This window comes from Gallus gallus, chromosome 1 (assembly GCF_016699485.2).
Source record: "Gallus gallus isolate bGalGal1 chromosome 1, bGalGal1.mat.broiler.GRCg7b, whole genome shotgun sequence".
In the NCBI taxonomy this organism is placed as follows: Eukaryota; Metazoa; Chordata; class Aves; order Galliformes; family Phasianidae; genus Gallus; species Gallus gallus.
Window position 1 is genome coordinate 111088119 of NC_052532.1, and position 8761 is coordinate 111096879.

The window sequence follows — 8761 nt, forward strand, 5'->3', positions numbered from 1 at the left end:
GAACTAAACTGAATTCAGGTCCTGTCTATAGGATATTGAATACAGACAAAATATGCAACATACAAATAACCAAAATCAAGAATACCACTAAACTTTGTAAGGCAAAGTTTATAGATATTAAGCTGCAAAACTGTATTTCAAAAAAATGTCAAGCTGTGGATGCCTAGCTTCCTAGTTTACTTTTGAACGTTGGTGATGCATCATCAGTAAGCAAGAAAGAGACAAGGTGTGTTTGCACCAGTGACCAGCTGGAATACCTTTGCTGGACTTACCACCCCCCAGTACTTTGCAGGCAAGTCCCAGCCAAACCATAGTCTTCACTACATGCACTGCTTCATCCCCAGGAGCAGCAGCAGGAACCTGCATCCTTGAAGCACATGTGCATCTTCCTGGGGCTGAGCACCGGGAACAACTGGGCTACCAGCAGTGGCCAGCACAGCTCCCGTGCAGCTCCCTGTAACACCATCGCATAACCTCAGTGCAGAGGAAAAGGAGAGCAAACAAGATCCACATTCAAAATGGAGTTTGTAGTCTGACAGACACCCGGAGTGAGCCTTCACTGTGAAACGGTTCAAAAAATGAGCATGAGCAAATTCCTCTAAGGAGTGTTTTTGCCTACGTGTAGTTCTGTTGTTTTTGCTAGCTCTCTTCCACATGAATCTGTGTCTTGTGAATAGAAGAATGGATGAGAAAACTCCATGCACTCATTTTGATTCCATTTGGGAAAGGGGCCAAGCAGATCTTTCATGCTTGCCACCCCCCTGGAACAGAATCACTGAACATCCCAAGTTGGAAAACACCCACAAGGATCATTGAGTCCAACCCCTGATTCCAGATAGGACCAGCCAAAATCAAACCCTATGTCTGACAGCACTGTCCAGACACTCCCTGAACTCCGGCACTGGGGGCCGTGCCCACAGCCCTGGGCAGCCCGTTCCATGCCCACCGCCCTGTGGTGCAGCCCCTGTCCCTAACCCCCAGCTGCCCCTCCCCTGACACAGCTCCATGCCGTTCCCTCGGGCCCTGTCGCTGTCACACAGAGCAGAGCTCAGCGCTGCCCCTCCGCTCCCTGTGAGGAGCTGCAGCCGCCATCAGGCCTCCCCTCAGCTCCTCTGCTCTGCGCTGAGCACACCGATGGGCCTCAGCCGCTCCTCACACACCTTGCCCTCAGAGCCTTCCCCATCGTTGTAGCCCTCCTTTGGATGCTCTCTAATAGTTTTATGTCCTTAGATTTTGGCATCCAAACCCACACCCAGTGCTGGAGGTGAGGCTGCACAGCACAGAGCAGAGGGGACGCCCAGCTGGGCCTGGTACACCCCAGGTATTGGGCAAAGGGCCAACCTATTCACTCGTTAGAACAGGTCTAAATAATGAGGGCTGAACCGGAGCTCCTGCTACCGTATCCTGACTGTTGCAGAGGTCTGTAGGACTGCGCAGACGGTAGCAGCACTGGGAAATATGTGGTAATAAAACTTGTGTAGATAGAGCCAGAGTGTCTTGAGTTAATGGTAGGAAGAGGAATTAGGTTTCCTCCTCCAATCCTTAGCCAAGCCATTTTCAGATTTAATCAAGATCAGCATTTCTGCTGCTACCAACATTTAGTTCAGAATTACATCCCAGTTTTCTTCAGCAGGCAACACTGCCTCTGTCTCACCATTTGCTGAATGCTCTTCACGGTAGTGCTTGATCCCATAGCTCTCACCTTCGTGTTCTGCAGAAACCACTGTCGAGTCCTTGAAAGCACCATAAGTGCTGAAGTTGATCAATGCTGAGGAGTTATGGTGGAGGGAATGCTTCCACAAAAATAATAATAATAATAATAATAATAATAATAATAATGAAAAACAGAGGGAAAAGATGAACATTATCTGCCTTTGAACAGTTTTATCAGAGGCAATTGCTGCTTTCAATTTTTGTCCATCTGTGTTACCGTTTTATCACATACCAACATCTGAGTATTGAAAAATGAGAAAAATTAACAGTGCTCCTGGAAACAATGCTGTCATATAGTCTACTTCATTATTGTTGAGCTTTGAAAGGTAACTAAATGGCAGTCGATCCTCTGGGGAAATTCTTGAGAAATAATCTTTATTATAAAGGAATTAGTTAAGTTGTACTTGCTGTTGCACTGTGAAGTTAAGAAAAGTCCTGGTGATAAAGTGCCATAGCTCTTCATGAGTGCCACAGGGAACGCACCTCTTATTTGTCAGTCTCTCTCCCCACTTGCCAGGGGCCTAGATTTTCACAAGAGAATTACCCTTGCAAAGCAGGGGGGATTGCAGAGCTGCTAAAGCAAGTGAGTCCTTTGGCCATAGAAATGTTATTTTGAGCTCACCGTATAGGAAGGAGACGCAACCACCCTGAGTGAGGCAGCTGGCAGTGGTCCTGTGCTCCAGAAGTCCCACATTTGACTGTGCTGACCACACACATTTTTTCAGTTATCAGGAGGAAATTCACTTAGTGTTACTTCAGCCAAGAAGAGGAACCCCAGAAGAAGCTTTAGGAGGACTCTTCAGAAGCTTGAGGTGAGTGGAGGGCAGCTGGCATTTCAGTGTCACCTGGGCCTAGCAGAGCAGTATCGGATCAGAGACTTTTTCTTGCCTTCAGAAATGACTCACATTAATTATCTTTTCTCTCTGTATATTGTCTAGTGTTTACTTGTTACGGTTCTGTTTGGTTTTTCATTTCTTTCAAGAAAATGAAAAACATTGTTACCACGTTTCCCTTCAGTTTAGGTTTTTTTAACCTTTTCTTGGTACAGGATTTCATTACGCTAAGAGCCTGACATTGTTTGGGCTCTTTGCCACTCAGATGGCATTTCTGGAGGGCCCTCAACCTTTTCATTGAGTATTGTTTCTGCATCTGCCCTTCCCACTTATTATCCTATTACTGTTAGCTGTGTAAAAAGCTATTCAAAAGAGTTCTATGATTTTTTTCTGAACTGTTTATGTGCACTTAAGCTACAGAAACTTAATGGGAACATCTGTTAATGTTGTAAGTGGTACGTGTGATTGATTCATCCTTATAGCTGCTCTAACAAAGTAACTCCTTACGTTTTCTTTGAGAGACAGATGGCCAGGAAGGTCCTCAGTCAGCCCCCCTTCTTGCTCTCCCCATTCATTGGTCTTGAGTGATTACTGGTTACTTGAGTGATGGTGGTAGGCAACTCCTCAATATCTACCAAAAGGGTCAGATATTTGTCTCTGAAGGAAAACTTCAAAATAAAACATATCACTGCATTCATGGTCGGGGCTGAGAGCTGTTGAAATAATTTCTCCAAAATAATACCATCCTACAGTCAGCACCCTTTCTTCAGTTTTATAATATAGAATGCAACCAACCAGAGGTTACCTGCAGAAAGTTAAAAACCTCTTATTGTTTTACTTATAAGAAAACTACCAATCAAGAACATAAATTTTGCATAATCCTTAAAAAAAAACCTCTTATATGGGAAGTTTTTTTTTTAATAAAGAACAAAATTTTTAACAGGAGTATGACAACAGCTACATCTCATTGAGACCCGTGTCAGGCAAAAGACAACACTCCAGTGTCTTGTAAGACTTCATGGAGATGGCTCTATTCCCCTTCCTGCCCTATATTAGCCTAGTTATCACAGGAGGCCTCAAATTAGCTCCAATCTTTATGAAGCATTTTGACTGTTTAAGATTAACCCCTTTTGAGTCACAGCAGACATCTACTTCTGCAGCTTGCTCCTACCACTTCAGTATTAGCTACCTCCCAGAGATACCCTAAGGCAGTAATGAGTTCAGTTTCACCAGATTCATGCTCCACTGCATAAGCTAGCTCCCCTCTAGCCACATGCATATCTGATAAATAGTCCAAATACTTGGATGGGATTTACACAGTAGCAGTGAAGTCACGGTCAAAGCTCTGTGTTAAGAGTACGAGCCTGATAGCAGAGATGAGATCAAAAGCTTAATGGATAATCACCTCGCCTTGTTAACAATGTTGTAAGTAAAACAAAAGTGGAAAGATCAATCTTCTCCCTTAACTTTCTATTTTTTCTTCCTTACTTTTCTGGTCTAGGGTTATGTGAATGTATCCTGCTGCAGCCTTACCTGCCACTTAGCACTGGCTTTGTTTAATAATTAAATTGCAGGCACTGTGGACTCAGCACATGTTGCTTTGGAGATGCCTTTGGTTCTTACCTGTGCAGTGAGAAGTTTTTAAACATTCTTTATGAGGCTTTGTCTTTTCATACATTTTTGTTTGATAGTTTAAACTACTACTGCTTAATCTTTACAACAGCCATCCGCTCTCCACCCTTTCTTCCTCGCCTCCAATATGGTTTGTGGTGGGAACTCTGATTTCATTAGGATAACAAATTAAAATGAAAGAGACTGTTATAGAATTAGAGAATACAAAATGGAAATGCAGAATTTATATGGTGATCCTAATACAGAAAAAAATAAATCATAAGTAAATAACATTTTTCAAAGGTAAGAAAAGTGACAAGGGAAGTTTGAAGACATTCAGCACACACACAAAAAAAAACAAACATCAGAAGTCTCATATGGAGATGGCACTAGACAAAAGAATAGGTATTTCTTAGTATAATACCTACAGAGAAGAGGATTGCCATTTTAACATCTTCCCAGTGCGTCACAGATTGGATTATGGCACTGCTCTGCCAAGTCATCAAGAGCTGGGATAACTCCTGATGGAAGCATTTACTTCTGCTCCAAAAATCACCTGCTTGCAGAAGAGTCATCATCCCCTCCTCCAGTGCCTGGAGCCACTGGGGTGTCTGAAGGTTAGCGGCTCTCCACTCTCTTACTCCTTGAGTAAGGAGTGAGTTGCTTGTTGTGTTGTGGGGTTTTTTTATTGTTTGCAAGCTCAGTATCCCATGTATGTTCTCTTGCAAGCTGTGACAGTGAAGTTACCTATTACAGGTGCTTGATCAAATGATGAATACACAGGCTGAACTCGCAGTCATGAATTATAGAGCAAAGAAAGATTTTTTTTTTTCTTTTGATCCTCCTTATGCTCCAAGGAAACTCTTTGCTTCTAAAGAGCTTTTAAAGGTGAACTCAAAATGTGGCCAGAGTTTAAACTGCTTAACTTTCTTTGAAAAACTGTTCCCTGCAGATAGCTTGAAGAAAGCACCTCTGAGCATTTAATTTGACTGGATTTTAGGGGGAAGGGGGATTATACAGCTACTGAGCTTCAATAATATGTGATCTTCTCAGGAAGGTCTAACATGATTACGCAAACATCACGTCGGTGCTGGCCAAAAGCCCTCCAAAGCACACTGAATTGCTGGAGTCATGAGGTTTCCCTGTCTTTGCACAGATTGTGAGGTTTGCAGGAGGCAAGAGTAATCCTGATGGCACTGTCCATACTGGCATCAAGCTGATCCCACAGGCAGTGCCAGCAGACCCTGTGCAGCCATACGGCAGGCTCAGCAGCCACCCTACAGCATCTGAGGACCTGGCAGAACCAAGCACCCTGCTCGTGGCTGCAGGAGACCTCTTGCACCCTCCACAGTTGACGCCTTCCCACCACAGCTGTCAATTTCCTGTGTTGGGAACTGGGTGCATCCTGTCCCCAGAAGAGAGGTACCAGAATACCCAACCTGCTGAAAAGTCTTATTCTGGCTGCTTTCCCAAATCCTTCCTTTCATCTTGTTACCTGGCCATGACGCAGCAAGAGTAGACAAAAGGATGCAAAGCTGCCTGGTGCATGTGTGGTACATGCAGGTGGGATCCAAAACAAATGACCTTCAAGGAAGGTCATGCAAAAAGGGCTGCAAAGGCTTGTGAAAAAGGGAACACGAATGCACCTGATATGATGTGTGGGTATCCTAAGAGTACAGCACTAAGGGGCATGGCCAAGAGAAGCGTGCAGATGTGGCAGTTGTTACCAACAAGCAGGATGAGCCCCATGGTCAGGGGGACCTCGTGATAGAGGCGTTAGGTTTGATGTTGTAGTTGGGCAGCTAACTGCATAGAATCATAGTCCCATGTCCCTCAGTGCCACATCTCCTCATTTCCTGAACAGTTCTGGGTACAGTGACTCCATCACCTCCCAGGGCAGGCAGCATGAGATAAAGACACAGATAACAGATAGATAACAAGATGACACCTAGGCTTCACACCAAATTCAGCAGTTTGTCAAGGTACACTGATGTGTTTGATAAGACAAACTCCACTCAACAAGCAAACCAGTCCTTCTAGACTAGTTTCAATCTCCAAGCTCATGCAAACAAAAGTTGCATGTGGAATATAATGCAGTTGCTAATACTAATCTTTAAAAAAGTATTGATAATATAAACCTATTAACTCTGAAGGGAAAATGACAAAATTGTTATATGAGGAAAATTATTTGAGAACTGCTCCTGCATGTTTATTTAAAAAGAGTGAAAACAAATATTATGAATTTGAACAACAGAAATTAGAAAAATATCTAAGGCAGCAGGCTCATGCAATCCCAGCTCAATCTTCTGCTTTCCTCCCTTGCCAGAAAGGCATCTGAGTTGTAATTCTTGCACAGGCTTAAGATTGTCTGTCAGGCACTGGATAAGAAATGTCGAAGTATGGGATGAGACACAAAAGAAGGTTTAAAGGTGGCTATGATGACCATACTGAAAATCTCTTCTACAGCCTTGTTTACACAGTGAACGAGGGAAACAGAAGGTTGCAGCAGCTACATAGGGTGCACTGAGGTAGAAGAGTAAATAATCATAAAAATCTTATGGGATCTCCCTGAGAGAGAGAAATGGAGCCACTGAAAGCCAGACATACAAACTGCTGTAGGTTTTGCAACTGCGTCAACACTTGTGAAAGTGAAAACAACCGATAGGTCTGACTGTGTTAGTCCAAGCGCCTTCTCTGTTCTCACTCAGATCATCTGCTATGGGAATCAGCATCATGGATGCATGGACTCAGGGATAAACTCAGACCAAGAAGAGTGAGGAAGACCCAAGATATCTCGGTAAAGGAAACATTTCTGCCATGTCCAGTCTTGGCTTCATGAGAGAACACTGGAAGGCAGGTTTTTTTTTTTTTTTTTTACTTTTGTTGCAGCTTTTCACTGCACAACATACTCCAAACTCTTCTTTCAACAACCTGCTAATGTTAGGGGAAGAAAAAAAAAAGATTGTAATTCATTTAGGAATAAAAGCCAAAAAGCTTTTCGTTATTGATCAGGAATTCAATCAAGTAACATCATCAACAGCAAAAAAAAAAAGTATGTGCTTAAACATGAACAGTCCAAAGATGTTAGTTGTCTGTCAAAACAAATTGTCAGACATATTTGTGTTCTACACAGGAATAGATTTATTGAAAATCTTAAGTGGAATGTTTGTTTCCACCATCTACCAAATAACGTTCTGTGGGGTTTTGTTCTGAGTACTGAGCAGCTGCATCAGAAACTTTTTAATTCAGGGAAGAGTGGCAGTTCCTTTTTGTCTCCTGTGTACCAGCTCTTAGGAATTCCAGGAAAACTCTATAATCCCCAGCTCTCTCTGGCATGCCACCACCTGATCATCACGATCGCAAACATTTGTAATAAAAATCAGTTAATATGCAAGCCACTATTTTATATGCTATCTTCAATCCCAGAGATGGTTTAAGAAGTACCTTCATGTAGAACCTATGTTTTTTTTTATTCTTTTTGTGTCTGTTAAGGCTGGTATAATCACGAGGTTAATTAGAATCTTAAATGCTTAGTTCCCATGTTAAGAGATTTGTCTCTATTTAAAAAAAAAAACAAAAACAACTTCACAACAAGGGAAAATGTAGGGTTTTTTTAATTATAATTGGCCATTTTGAAGAAAATGTCTTGTATATTGGAAGCACGAGAGCCCAAATGAGAGCCTATAAACATTTTAAATAGGAAGTTTCCAATTTTATTATTTATAACACTTGAACTCCTTTACTTTCAAGACGTTCATATTACCACAAAGCTCCTGAAGCCATACTTATCAGGCCATCTACTATTATGTTATTAGTATAAAGATTGTACAGAACTGCACACAATAAAAAACTAATAAAAAACAGTAAAATAACACTGTGTGGCTTCTCTTCAAACATCATTAGCACTCAACTTTGCGTTGAAGGGAGGAGTAAACTGAGGTCAAACGATTCTCAATTTCACTTGTTTCCAAAGTTTCTCAGCTCACGTTTACTTTAATCTTTGTTATTTAAGGACATGGTATTTTCTGTTCTTTTCCAGTTGTTAATTTTTATGGGATGCCTAATACCTATGACAACATGATGTGTATTTTGGAAAGTCTGTGTTGTGTACAGAAAGCCAGAGCTGCTTCTCGTTGCCAGCTGCAGTTACTATTGCCACTGTTTCACATTGAGAACTCTTCTGAGGTTTTTTGATGTCAGAGAATCATAAAATCACTAAGGTTGGAAAGGACCACCATGCCCACTTACCCATGTTATCTATAGACCTGAAATTTATCACCAGGGCAAATAAGTCTCATATGTTTCTATTTTATAAGAAAAAAAAAAAAAAAAAAGGAAAAGAGGGAAAAGAATAACCTCACTAAACTGAAAACCCAACACCACAGAGGTTTTGCCCAAGCAGCAGACCTGGTACAAAAGGAGGAGGGACTGCCACAGGGGATGGAACCATTTTGGTCACACAGTGACCTGGCAAGGGACCCAGGCCTCCTCCTGCAAAGTGCCATCGGATGGCTCCTGTACTAGACCCCCTCCCGCGATGCTGAGCTTTTACAGTGGCTTGAACTCCTGACCGGAGAGGAGAGGAAGGGTAGCGGCAGCTGATG

At 42.3% G+C, this 8761-nt stretch overlaps 1 long non-coding RNA gene across 2 annotated transcripts in view; it reads left to right on the plus strand.

The window, feature by feature from the left end:
* Positions 1-8497, plus strand: part of LOC121110721 — a 37080-nt gene extending 28583 nt beyond the window's left edge. Inside the window, exons 2-3 of one of the 2 annotated variants that reach the window (XR_005849799.2) lie at positions 2439-2525; positions 4048-8497. This is a non-coding gene — a long non-coding RNA (uncharacterized LOC121110721). Of the gene's footprint in view, positions 1-1027; positions 2526-4047 lie in introns of those variants that run through there. The other variant, XR_005849788.1, reaches the window with a different exon arrangement.
* Positions 8498-8761: the final 264 nt, after the last annotated feature.